Raw genomic sequence first — 12,801 nt, 5'->3', positions numbered from 1 at the left:
CCTTAGGCCGGATAGTCCCCCTGCCTGCACTTTGTTGCCTTCCTGGCCTGTCTGCCTGCCTAGGCGCCTCGGTCTTCCTGTCTGTCTGCCTTGGCCTGCCTGTCTGAAACTGGTTAAGACTAACTGCGTGCTTGCCAGCTGCGCTGGCTTGCTGAGCTCGTATTCTGATCTGGCTGGCTTGCTAGCAAGGCTGGTTCTGTTGCTGCAAGGCAGGGCAGGGCAGACCGGGCCAGGCAGACAGAGAGCCAGGCCTCGAGAGAGGCCTGGCTGAGCTGACTGAGCAAGGCTGGTATGGCTGCAATGGCGGACTGCAAGGGCTGATATGCTCTGGCTTGTCAGCCTGACTTTCTACACTGGCTGACTGACGGAGCTGGCTGGCTGCGTTGGCTGACTGGGCGGGCTTGCTGGCTAGCTGGCTTGCTGGACTCCCTGAGGGAAGCTTTGGGATGGATCTCTAGGGGCATCGGCTTGTGTTGAGCCTTCCAACGGCGTCTACCTTGATCTTCATCCTAAGAAAGACAGACAGAAAAAGAAAGACACACACAAAGTCAACTATGCAGCTTCCACATGAGGAAGGCAGGCAGGAAGGCAGGCAGGCACGCAGGCAGGCACAAGCTGCCTGCGTGCTTGCTTCGCCCTCCAGTTGCTGCTCCAGTTATTTGTTTTCCCTCAAACCCATCCTCAATGTGTTGGGTGAGGTTGAGCTCTGTCCAGCACAGGACGGGACGGAAACCACCTTGGTCTTTAGTCAGCTTGGTGTCTATGAGTGGTATGAGGCGTTGGAGTAGCAGCCTCTCTTGTAGGTGATGCAGAGGAGGGAAATGGGTCGGTAGCTCTTTGAGGATGATGGGTCTTTGCCAGGTTTGGGGATTGCAACCATTTTGGCCTTTCTCCAGACAGAAGGGATGGTTTTCTGTGCCATGCATGTGTTCAGCATCCCCACGAGCCAGGTCTTTGCGTTAGGTTCCAGGTGCTGTATAATTTCTGCCAGTATGTCATCAATCCCTGCTGCTTTTCCGGGTTTCAACTTTCCCATTGCAGTTTCGAGTTCTTCTAGGTCGAAGGGTTTGGTTTGAGGGCTGGCTGATTGTGGTTGGTCTGATACCACTGTGCGATGGTATTCTCCTGTGGGTCGGCGGCGGTGTTGGTTACGACTGTTGGCCACCAGTTGTGATGCAACAGAGTTCGCTGTGACCGTTGTGAATTATGGGTGGCTCCCTGAGGTCCTTGATCCCCATGGGGTCCAACAGTGGTCATTGAAGCGTGCACACACACATGCACACATGCACCTACACACGCGCACATGCGTATGCACACCTGGACCTTTAAATTAACAACAACACAAAAACTAAGGCACTGGTGTCGGACTTCTGGTTTACCGGAACGGGGTTCAACTCCCTGCAGTGCCCTGCTCAATGTGTTGTATTTCATTCATTGGTCCATGGTCTCAGGTCATTGAGCGGCGCGCTATAGTGCGCGATTCTTCATCATTGTTGAGGATTTTTTAAAGGTGAAAATCAAGGAAAAGCAAAAGGCTATAGTCCATGGTCACGGACCGCATACTGGTCAAGGTCATTTATACTGGTGAAGATCATTTACTAGTCTTATAAAGGTCATTTATACTGGTCACGGTCATTTACTAGTCTCATGAAGGTCATGTATACTGGTCAGTCATATACTGGTCACGGTCATTTGTACTGGTGAAGGTCATTTATACTGGTCAAGGTCATTTGTACTTGTCAAGGTCATTTATACTGGTCAAGGTAATTTACTAGTCTTATTGAAGGTAATTTATACTGCTCAAGGTCATTGATATTGGTCAAGGTCATTAAGTGGCACGCTATAGTGCACGATTCTTCATCATTGTTGAGGATTTGAAAAAAGGTTAAATCGCAGAAAAGCGAAAGGCTAAAGTCCATGGTCACGGAGGGCATACTATAGTATGTTGTTTTTCTTTTTTTGGTGGTGTGCGGGCTCCATCCAATACCTACACCAGTTGTGATGCAACAGAGTTTGCTGTGACCGTTGTGAATTATGGGTGGTGTGGTCTTTGCCAAGACGGTGGATTGTGGCTCATGCCTTCCTGCTGTTATTTGTCATGTTGGTGTTCTCTATATCTTTTCGTCCTGGGCATGACGTTAAACTGTTCCGTTCGAGAGGACCGGCGACCCTCGAATGTAAACAGGAGTAGCAGCCTCTCTTGTAGGTGATGCAGAGGAGGGAAATGGGTCGGTAGCTCTTTGGGGATGATGGGTCTTTGCCAGGTTTGGGGATTGCAACCACTTTGGCCTTTCTCCAGACAGAAGGGATGGTTTTCTGTGCCATGCATGTATTCAGTATCCCCACGAGCCAGGTCTTTGCGTTAGGTCCCAGGTGCTGTATCATTTCTGCCAGTATGTCATCAATCCCTGCTGCTTTTCCGGGTTTCAACTTTCCCATTGCAGTTTCGAGTTCTTCTAGGTCGAAGGGTTTGGTTTGAGGGCTGGCTGATTGAGGTCTGATACCACTGTGCGATGGTATTCTCCTGTGGGTCGGTGGCGGTTTTTCGCGTCTCGGTTCCTCAGGTGCAAGCTGCATAGTTGGGTTTGTGTGTGTCTTTCTTTTTCTGTCTTTCTTTCTTAGGACGGAGATCAAGGTAGACGCCGTTGGAAGGCTCAACACAAGCCGATGCACCTAGAGATCCATCCCAAAGCTTCCCTCAGGGAGTTCAGCAAGCCAGCTAGCCAGCAACCCTGCCCAGTCAGCGAACGCAGCCAGTCGGCTCCGCCAGTCAGCCAGTGTAGAAAGTCAGGCTGCCAAGCCAGAGCATATCAGCCGTTGCAGTCAGCCACTGCAGCCATACCAGCCTTGCTCAGTCAGCTCAGCCAGGCCTCTCTCGAGGCCTGGCTCTCTGTCTGCCTGGCCCAGTCTGCCCTGCCCTGCCTTGCAGCAACAGAACCAGCCTTTCTGGCAAGCCAGCCAGCTCAGAATGCGAGCTGAGCAAGCCAGTGCAGCAGCAAGCCCAGACTAGGTTACCGCAGCCTTACTGTGCAGCCACAGCCACTCAGCCAAGACCAGCAGGAGCTGGCCAGGCTCCAACCCTTGCAGCGCAGCCTTAGGCCGGATAGTCCCCCTGCCTGCACTTTGTTGCCTTCCTGGCCTGTCTGCCTGCCTAGGCGCCTCGGTCTTCCTGTCTGTCTGCCTTGGCCTGCCTGTCTGAAACTGGTTTAGACTAACTGCGTGCTTGCCAGCTGCGTTGGCTTGCTGAGCTCGTATTCTGAGCTGGCTGGCTTGCTAGCAAGGCTGGTTCTGTTGCTGCAAGGCAGGGCAGGGCAGACCGGGCCAGGCAGACAGAGAGCCAGGCCTCGAGAGAGGCCTGGCTGAGCTGACTGAGCAAGGCTGGTATGGCTGCAATGGCGGACTGCAAGGGCTGATATGCTCTGGCTTGTCAGCCTGACTTTCTACACTGGCTGACTGGCGGAGCTGGCTGGCTGCGTTGGCTGACTGGGCGGGCTTGCTGGCTAGCTGGCTTGCTGGGCTCCCTGAGGGAAGCTTTGGGATGGATCTCTAGGGGCATCGGCTTGTGTTGAGCCTTCCAACGGCGTCTACCTTGATCTTCATCCTAAGAAAGACAGACAGAAAAAGAAAGACACACACAAAGTCAACTATGCAGTTTCCACATGAGGAAGGCAGGCAGGAAGGCAGGCAGGCACGCAGGCAGGCACAAGCTGCCTGCGTGCTTGCTTCGCCCTCCAGTTGCTGCTCCAGTTATTTGTTTTCCCTCAAACCCATCCTCAATGTGTTGGGTGAGGTTGAGCTCTGTCCAGCACAGGACGGGACGGAAACCAGCTTGGTCTTTAGTCAGCTTGGTGTCTGAGTGGTATGAGGCGTTGGAGTATAGCAGCCTCTCTTGTAGGTGATGCAGAGGAGGGAAATGGGTCGGTAGCTCTTTGAGGATGATGGGTCTTTGCCAGGTTTGGGGATTGCAACCACTTTGGCCTTTCTCCAGACAGAAGGGATGGTTTTCTGTGCCATGCATGTGTTCAGCATCCCCACGAGCCAGGTCTTTGCGTTAGGTTCCAGGTGCTGTATAATTTCTGCCAGTATGTCATCAATCCCTGCTGCTTTTCCGGGTTTCGAGTTCTTCTAGGTCGAATGGTTTGGTTTGAGGGCTGGCTGATTGTGGTTGGTCTGATACCACTGTGCGATGGTATTCTCCTGTGGGTCGGCGGCGGTGTTGGTTACGACTGTTGGCCACCAGTTGTGATGCAACAGAGTTTGCTGTGACCGTTGTGAATTATGGGTGGCTCCCTGAGGTCCTTGATCGCCATTGGGTCCAACAGTGGTCATTGAAGCGTGCACACACACATGCACACATGCACCTACACACGCACAGGCGCACATGCGTATGCACACCTGGACCTTTAAATGAACAACAACACAAAAACTAAGGCACTGGTGTCAGACTTCTGGTTTACCGGAACGGGGTTCAACTCCCTGCAGTGCCCTGCTCAATGTGTTGTATTTCATTCATTGGTCCATGGTCTCAGGTCATTGAGCGGCGCGCTATAGTGCGCGATTCTTCATCATTGTTGAGGATTTTTTAAAGGTGAAAATCAAGGAAAAGCAAAAGGCTATAGTCCATGGTCACGGACCGCATACTGCTCAAGGTCATTTATACTGGTGAAGATCATTTACTAGTCTTATAAAGGTCATTTATACTGGTCAAGGTCATTTACTAGTCTCATGAAGGTCATGTATACTGGTCACAGTCATATACTGGTCACGGTCATTTCTACTGGTGAAGGTCATTTATACTGGTCAAGGTCATTTGTACTTGTCAAGGTCATTTATACTGGTCAAGGTCATTTACTAGTCTTATTGAAGGTAATTTATACTGCTCAAGGTCATTGATATTGGTCAAGGTCATTAAGTGGCACGCTATAGTGCACGATTCTTCATCATTGTTGAGGATTTGAAAAAAGGTTAAATCGCAGAAAAGCGAAAGGCTAAAGTCCATTGTCACAGAGGGCATACTATAGTATGTTGTTTTTCTATTTTTGGTGGTGTGCGGGCTCCATCCAATAACTACACCAGTTGTGATGCAATAGAGTTTGCTGTGACCGTTGTGAATTATGGGTGGTGTGGTCTTTGCCAAGACGGTGGATTGTGGCCCATGCCTTCCTGCTGTTATTTGTCATGTTGGTGTTCTCTATATCTTTTCGTCCTGGGCATGACGTTAAACTGTTCCGTTCGAGAGGACCGGCGACCCTCGAATGTAAACAGCCACGAAAGGAAACTATGTGTGTGTGAGGTGTTCTATCATTTCATTCCAGTACTACTACTTTGGGTAGTGGCTGGACGTTTGTGTAGATATTGAAAAGGAGGGGACGAGCAGGCTACCTTGTGGTAGGCCGTTCTTTTGGGCTTTCCATTTACTCCTCTGGTCATTTAACTGGACATAGAAGCGCCTGTTGTTGAGGAGGCTTTTCCCGACCATTGTGCGGTGTTGGACAGTGTCGTAGGCAGCAGAGAGATCTCTGAATGCTGCTCCAGTTATTTGTTTTCCCTCAAACCCATCCTCCATGTGTTGGGTGAGGTTGAGCTCTGTCCAGCACAGGAGCGGCCAGGACGGAAACCAGCTTGGTCTTTAGTCAGCTTGGTGTCTGTGAGTGGTATGAGGCGTTGGAGTAGCAGCCTCTCTTGTAGGTGATGCAGAGGAGGGAAATGGGTCGGTAGCTCTTTGGGGGTGATGGGTCTTTGCCAGGTTTGGGGATTGCAACCACTTTGGCCTTTCTCCAGACAGAAGGGATGGTTTTCTGTGCCATGCATTTATTCAGTATCCCCACGAGCCAGGTCTTTGCGTTAGGTCCCAGGTGCTGTATCATTTCTGCCAGTATGTCATCAATCCCTGCTGCTTTTCCGGGTTTCGAGTTCTTCTAGGTCGAATGGTTTGGTTTGAGGGCTGGCTGATTGTGGTTGGTCTGATACCACTGTGCGATGGTATTCTCCTGTGGGTCGGCGGCGGTGTTGGTTACGACTGTTGGCCACCAGTTGTGATGCAACAGAGTTTGCTGTGACCGTTGTGAATTATGGGTGGCTCCCTGAGGTCCTTGATCGCCATTGGGTCCAACAGTGGTCATTGAAGCGTGCACACACACATGCACACATGCACCTACACACGCACAGGCGCACATGCGTATGCACACCTGGACCTTTAAATGAACAACAACACAAAAACTAAGGCACTGGTGTCGGACTTCTGGTTTACCGGAACGGGGTTCAACTCCCTGCAGTGCCCTGCTCAATGTGTTGTATTTCATTCATTGGTCCATGGTCTCAGGTCATTGAGCGGCGCGCTATAGTGCGCGATTCTTCATCATTGTTGAGGATTTTTTAAAGGTGAAAATCAAGGAAAAGCAAAAGGCTATAGTCCATGGTCACGGACCGCATACTGGTCAAGGTCATTTATACTGGTGAAGATCATTTACTAGTCTTATAAAGGTCATTTATACTGGTCAAGGTCATTTACTAGTCTCATGAAGGTCATGTATACTGGTCACAGTCATATACTGGTCACGGTCATTTCTACTGGTGAAGGTCATTTATACTGGTCAAGGTCATTTGTACTTGTCAAGGTCATTTATACTGGTCAAGGTCATTTACTAGTCTTATTGAAGGTAATTTATACTGCTCAAGGTCATTGATATTGGTCAAGGTCATTAAGTGGCACGCTATAGTGCACGATTCTTCATCATTGTTGAGGATTTGAAAAAAGGTTAAATCGCAGAAAAGCGAAAGGCTAAAGTCCATTGTCACGGAGGGCATACAATAGTATGTTGTTTTTCTATTTTTGGTGGTGTGCGGGCTCCATCCAATAACTACACCAGTTGTGATGCAATAGAGTTTGCTGTGACCGTTGTGAATTATGGGTGGTGTGGTCTTTGCCAAGACGGTGGATTGTGGCCCATGCCTTCCTGCTGTTATTTGTCATGTTGGTGTTCTCTATATCTTTTCGTCCTGGGCATGACGTTAAACTGTTCCGTTCGAGAGGACCGGCGACCCTCGAATGTAAACAGCCACGAAAGGAAACTATGTGTGTGTGAGGTGTTCTATCATTTCATTCCAGTACTACTACTTTGGGTAGTGGCTGGACGTTTGTGTAGATATTGAAAAGGAGGGGGCGAGCAGGCTACCTTGTGGTAGGCCGTTCTTTTGGGCTTTCCATTTACTCCTCTGGTCATTTAACTGGACATAGAAGCGCCTGTTGTTGAGGAGGCTTTTCCTGACCATTGTGCGGTGTTGGACAGTGTCGTAGGCGGCAGAGAGATCTCTGAATGCTGCTCCAGTTATTTGTTTTCCCTCAAACCCATCCTCAATGTGTTGGGTGAGGTTGAGCTCTGTCCAGCACAGGACGGGACGGAAACCAGCTTGGTCTTTAGTCAGCTTGGTGTCTATGAGTGGTATGAGGCGTTGGAGTAGCAGCCTCTCTTGTAGGTGATGCAGAGGAGGGAAATGGGTCGGTAGCTCTTTGGGGGTGATGGGTCTTTGCCAGGTTTGGGGATTGCAACCACTTTGGCCTTTCTCCAGACAGAAGGGATGGTTTTCTGTGCCATGCAGTTATTCAGTATCCCCACGAGCCAGGTCTTTGCGTTAGGTCCCAGGTGCTGTATCATTTCTGCCAGTATGTCATCAATCCCTGCTGCTTTTCCGGGTTTCAACTTTCCCATTGCAGTTTCGAGTTCTTCTAGGTCGAAGGGTTTGGTTTGAGGGCTGGCTGATTGAGGTTGGTCTGATACCACTGTGTGATGGTATTCTCCTGTGGGTCGGTGGCGGTGTTGGTCACAACTGGTGGCCAACAGTCGTAACCAACACCGCCACCGACCCACATAGAATACCATCGCACAGTGGTATCAGACCAACCACAATCAGCCAGTCCTCAAACCAAACCCTTCGACCTAGAAGAACTTGAAACTGCAATGGGAAAGTTGAAACCCGGAAAAGCAGCAGGGATTGATGACATGCTGGAAGAAATGATACAGCACCTGGGACCTAGCGCAAAGACCTGGCTTGTGGGGATGCTGAACACGTGCATGGCACAGAAAACCATCCCTTCTGTCTGGAGAAAGGCCAAAGTGGTTGCAATCCCTAAACCTGGCAAAGACCCATTATCCCCGAAGAGCTACCGACCCATTTCCTTCCTCTGCATCACCTACAAGCTCTATGAGAGGCACTAACATTTCTGAACAGACTATATTTACATCAATATGTCTGGGTCCCCACATACTCACTCAGGGTTGACGTGTCACACCTGCAGTGATGGGAGGGGCACCAAAATGTGGTGTTTTGATTGGTTGATGGGGGCACTCCCTTAGTATAAAAGTGTATGTTTTGTGTACACATGACCTGATGAAGATCAAATAGATCGAAACGTTGTCAGTATTTCAATACAGAACGTTTTTTTTACACCTGTGATGTGCGGGCTCCATCCAATACCTACACCAGTTGTGATGCAACAGAGTTTGCTGTGACCGTTGTGAATTATGGGTGGTGTGGTCTTTGCCAAGACGGTGGATTGTGGCTCATGCCTTCCTGCTGTTATTTGTCATGTTGGTGTTCTCTATATCTTTTCGTCCTGGGCATGACGTTAAACTGTTCCGTTCGAGAGGACCGGCAACCCTCGAATGTAAACAGGAGTAGCAGCCTCTCTTAGGTGATGCAGAGGAGGGAAATGGGTCGGTAGCTCTTTGGGGATGATGGGTCTTTGCCAGGTTTGGGGATTGCAACCACTTTGGCCTTTCTCCAGACAGAAGGGATGGTTTTCTGTGCCATGCATGTATTCAGTATCCCCACGAGCCAGGTCTTTGCGTTAGGTCCCAGGTGCTGTATCATTTCTGCCAGTATGTCATCAATCCCTGCTGCTTTTCCGGGTTTCAACTTTCCCATTGCAGTTTCGAGTTCTTCTAGGTCGAAGGGTTTGGTTTGAGGGCTGGCTGATTGAGGTTGGTCTGATACCACTGTGCGATGGTATTCTCCTGTGGGTCGGTGGCGGTTTTTCGCGTCTCGGTTCCTCAGGTGCAAGCTGCATAGTTGGGTTTGTGTGTGTCTTTCTTTTTCTGTCTTTCTTTCTTAGGACGGAGATCAAGGTAGACGCCGTTGGAAGGCTCAACACAAGCCGATGCCCCTAGAGATCCATCCCAAAGCTTCCCTCAGGGAGTTCAGCAAGCCAGCTAGCCAGCAAGCCTGCCCAGTCAGCGAACGCAGCCAGTCGGCTCCGCCAGTCAGCCAGTGTAGAAAGTCAGGCTGCCAAGCCAGAGCATATCAGCCCTTGCAGTCAGCCACTGCAGCCATACCAGCCTTGCTCAGTCAGCTCAGCCAGGCCTCTCTCGAGGCCTGGCTCTCTGTCTGCCTGGCCCGGTCTGCCCTGCCCTGCCTTGCAGCAACAGAACCAGCCTTTCTGGCAAGCCAGCCAGCTCAGAATGCGAGCTGAGCAAGCCAGAGGTTGGGTGAGGTTGAGCTCTGTCCAGCACAGGAGCGGCCGGGACGGAAACCAGCTTGGTCTTTAGTCAGCTTGGTGTCTATGAGTGGCATGAGGCGTTGGAGTAGCAGCCTCTCTTGTAGGTGATGCAGAGGAGGGAAATGGGTCGGTAGCTCTTTGGGGATGATGGGTCTTTGCCAGGTTTGGGGATTGCAACCACTTTGGCCTTTCTCCAGACAGAAGGGATGGTTTTCTGTGCCATGCATTTATTCAGTATCCCCACGAGCCAGGTCTTTGCGTTAGGTCCCAGGTGCTCAACTTTCCCATTGCAGTTTCGAGTTCTTCTAGGTCGAAGGGTTTGGTTTGAGGGCTGGCTGATTGTGGTTGGTCTGATACCACTGTGCGATGGTATTCTCCTGTGGGTCGGCGGCGGTGTTGGTTATGACTGTTGGCCACCAGTTGTGACGCAACAGAGTTCGCTGTGATCGTTGTGAATTATGGGTGGCTCCCTGAGGTCCTTGATCCCCATGGGGTCCAACAGTGGTCATTGAAGCGTGCACACACGCACGCACACACACATGCACCTACACACGCACGGGCGCACATGTGCATGCACACGCTAACCAAATGTAACTCTGAGAGTGTAACACATGTAACCAAATGGACCCTTACAGCTCTAACTCTGAGAGTATATATGGTGGCCGACGGGCACGTACAGGTCTAGTGTAACCAAATGGACCATTTGGTCCATGTCTGTAAGTCTGAGAGTGTAACACATGTAACCAAATGGACCCTTACAGGTCTGTCATTCTGAGAGTGTAACACATGTAACCAAATAGACCCTTACAGGTCTTTAACTCTGAGAGTGTAACACATGTAACCAAATTGACCCTTACAGGTCCAACACTGGTTATCGAAGCATGTACACACGCACGCACGTGTAACCAAATGGATCCTTACAGATCCAACACTGTTTTTTGTTAATCATCGAATGAAATGTGGGAGGTCGGCAAAAGAGAAAGTTTAAAAAATCAAAGCAAAGGTAATTCGAAAATGTTATTTTTGTGCTTTTGTGTTTCTCTTCTTTATACATTACTTTACTGTTTGAAATGTAAAATTTACATTTCAACGAAAGGACCTGTAAAGGACAACACAAAACCTAAGGCACTGGTGTCGTACTTCTGGTTTACCGGAACGGGGTTCAACTCCCTGCAGTGCCCTGCTCAATGTGTTGTATTTACATGGTTCATTGAACGGGGTTCAACTCCCTGCAGTGCCCTGCTCAATGTGTTGTATTTACATGGTTCATTGAACGGGGTTCAACTCCCTGCAGTGCCCTGCTCAATGTGTTGTATTTACATGGTTCATTGAACGGGGTTCAACTCCCTGCAGTGCCCTGCTCAATGTGTTGTATTTACATGGTTCATTGGTCCATGGTCTCAGAGGTCATTAGAGCGGCGCGCTATAGTGCGCGATTCTTCATCATTGTTGAGGATTTTAAAAAAAGTGAAAATCGCGGAAAAGTGAAGGGCTATAGTCTATGGTGTCGGACTGCATACTGGTCAAGGTAATTTATACTGGTCAAGGTAATTTACACTGATCAAGGTCATTTATACTGGTCAAGGTCATTTATACTGATCAAGGTCATTTATACTGGTGAAGGTCATTTATACTGATCAAGGTCATTTATACTGGTGAAGGTCATTTATACATGTCAAGGTCATTAATCCATGGTCTCGGAGGTCATACAATAGTATGTCGTTTTTTTCGATTTCGGAGGATTTGAAAAAAAAAAGGTGAAAATCGCGGAAAAGAGAAAGGCTATAGTCCATGGTCACGGACCGCATACTGGTCAAGGTCATTTATACTGGTCAAGGTCATTTATACTGGTCAAGGTCATTTATACTGGTCAAGGTCATATATACTGGTGAAGGTCATATATACTGGTGAAGGTCATTTACTAATCTTATGAAGGTCATTTATACTGCTCAAGGTCAGTGATTGATTGATTGATTGTCGAATTACAGTACATTTCAAGCACAAACTCAATACTAAAAAGTTCCAGCATGTGTCTCCACAGTAAGCTGAATAACAAAGTGTGAATGTAGTTTCTAGGTGAAAGTGATTTTTAAATTTCCCCATTGACATGAATGGGAAAAGGCAAAAATTCACATTCAAGTATTTGTTCCTCGGAGACTGTAATCACTATAGTTACAAAACTTTTAGGGATAATTCAACATTATACCTAAAATTATTTAACCCTAAAATTTTATCGGTCGGCCTCATGGTGGCGCTATAACAGCCCACTTTACCTTTTGGCTTATAACTCTTGAACCGTAGGTCGTAAAACAAAAAATATTTTTTCCCTGGATTCCTTGGGTCATGACGCATCTCCCCATACAGGCCACGCCCATTTCCGCCATGATAGATTTTCCGCCATTTTGAATTTTGTCCAAAACACACTTTTTGCTTTTCCTCCTACAGATTTTGTCCAAATCTCACAGAATTCGGCACACGTGATCTCTGGACCCATCCAATTAAAACTGAACTGCAGAATTTTGAAAGTCCGTATCGTTCGGCCGTAATCGTCTTCCGAAGTTAGTAGGAGGGGCCTATATCACAAAAAATGCCATAAATCACGAACGGAATGTCCAATCCATCCCAAATTTGAATCACATGTCCGGGGTGGTTCAATCAACCAAGTTCTAAAAGCATTAGAAAAAATCCATTTTCCACCATAGGGGGCGCCGCAAATGCGAGAAATGTAACCGTTTGTCGCAAAAACATGAATTTCGGGGGTTAAATCCCCTCCGAATTACTTACGCATGATCACAGGGGTGACGCGACATTGTAATTGGCTGGCAATATTAGTGGGAGGGGCATATGTAAGCCACTGCGGCAACCACACTCACAATTTTCTAGTTGTTCCTAGAGTGCCCCTAGTGGCACTTCAAGCGATACAGTGTGACTCAAGAATTTATTGATTGAATAATGAATACTTTATTAACAGTTTGCAGAACAAAAGGAAAAGCACAGGAAAGTACAGTTCAATACTTGTAAGGTCTGCTAAGATGATTTTAAAGCCAAGAAAGCCTATGACTTGTTTCCACTGGGGTCATTAATATTAAATTCATGAACATGAAGGAATATTTAATGATATACAAACAAGGGACTAAAATAAATTAATTTCGCTCCTATATGCCACCGAAATCAATCAATCAATCAAAACAAATGCAATACTATGCAAAAACACAATAGAAACAAAGAATAAATAATATACATGTACAGTAAAGGGGGGACTTAGATTTGTTTTACTAGTCCAGTTTCTAATTGCAGCCACCCAG

The sequence above is a fragment of the Protomyctophum parallelum genome (genome assembly GCF_964188405.1).
Source record: "Protomyctophum parallelum genome assembly, chromosome: 14".
Lineage (NCBI taxonomy): Eukaryota > Metazoa > Chordata > Actinopteri > Myctophiformes > Myctophidae > Protomyctophum > Protomyctophum parallelum.
This window is presented reverse-complemented; position numbering follows the sequence as displayed.